Here is a 1326-nt window from a genome sequence, read left to right on the forward strand (position 1 = left end):
ATGTCCTCAAGATACAGGTCCAGGCTCAGGTTTTATCAAGAGGCATTGCCTCAAAGGAGATGGCCACGCACCAGAGCAGCAAGCACAGACTTCCCACAGAGGTATCTAAAGCTTCAGTGACAGAAGCTCACCCAGGCCACACTTGCCTAGGGAAGCTGGGGACTCTCCATCACCGGAGGTGTTCAAGGACAGGGTGGACAGCCACTGCTTGGGAATCATCTAACTGTAGTGATGCCCATGTACTACCATAGGGATTTCCCAGGCTTCTGGGCTTTGCTGGTTGTCCCCTTCCCCCTCTTTCTACATGTGTCGGGGGGTTTTAAAACTTCCTCAGAGCTGTTGGCTGCAGCCCAGGCTGGGGATGGTGACTGGGTTGTGCCAATGCTCCTGTTGGGACTTAAAGCCAGAGGTCCCTGGTTAGAGAGCTCAGGGTTATGCTGATGCTGCATTTGGGGTCAGGAAGGAGTTTTACCTCCAGGTCAGATTGGTAGGGATTGCAGGGGTTCCCTTTCCTCTGTAGCAGGGGGCACAGCCTTTACGTAGGATCTAAGCATATATTACTGTTTTATAGAAGCAGGTCATTGGCTGCCATGGCCCCCTGCTTTACCTGTGGCAGGGTTGGGTGTGATATCTGGTGTTGTGTCAGGGTTGGGGGTAGTTTTACAAAGAGGTTGGACAATGGATTTGTCTGAGATGGTTTAGACAGGGCTAATCCTGCCTCAGGCAGGGGGCTGGACTCAATGTGACCTCCACAGATCCTTTCCAGCTCCAATTCTCTGTGATTCAAGGACCCATGCCTCTCGTGCAGAGCTCTTCAGGGAAGGGCACTGGCTCTGTTTTGTTGACAGAGGCTGCAACTAAGGGTCACACCAGCCAGGCAGACGCCAGAGGTGCCCTTGCCCACTGGCTCTTCCACCTCTCCCGCTATCAGCTGCACATTTGGAAGAGAGTCAGTGTGTGCGTGCACACATCCACCAGCACAATGCAAAGCACACAGCACATAATGCTCAGCCTGGTTCTCTCCTGCCCTGTCTTACCAGAGGCAGCTGTGGTCTCTGTGCTTAGAACAATGCCCCTTCCCTCCAAGCAAGCCCACCTCAAAGCTCTAACCCCTCATTCCCCCAACCCAGGAACACATCTCCAGTTCCCTGAACCAAGGCCACCCCATTGCTCTGGCTGCAGGAGAGGTCTCCATTGCTTGGTCTTGCACTCACTCACCTCCAACTCCCACTAAGCATCTTGCTCACTTTCTCTGGAGCCTGGAAGCATCTCATTACCCCTATGTAAAATCCTTTCCAAACCCTTCTTGCCAACCTGTTTCCCCAG

General features: G+C 53.2%; 1 protein-coding gene across 1 annotated transcript in view; it reads right to left on the reverse strand.

Annotated features, from left to right (window-relative positions):
• Window positions 1–1326, reverse strand: part of STARD7 (StAR related lipid transfer domain containing 7) — a 22808-nt gene that overhangs the window by 4403 nt on the left and 17079 nt on the right. The window lies entirely within an intron of this gene.

Source organism: Alligator sinensis, unplaced genomic scaffold, assembly GCF_000455745.1.
Source record: "Alligator sinensis unplaced genomic scaffold, ASM45574v1 scaffold1462_1, whole genome shotgun sequence".
In the NCBI taxonomy this organism is placed as follows: domain Eukaryota; kingdom Metazoa; phylum Chordata; order Crocodylia; family Alligatoridae; genus Alligator; species Alligator sinensis.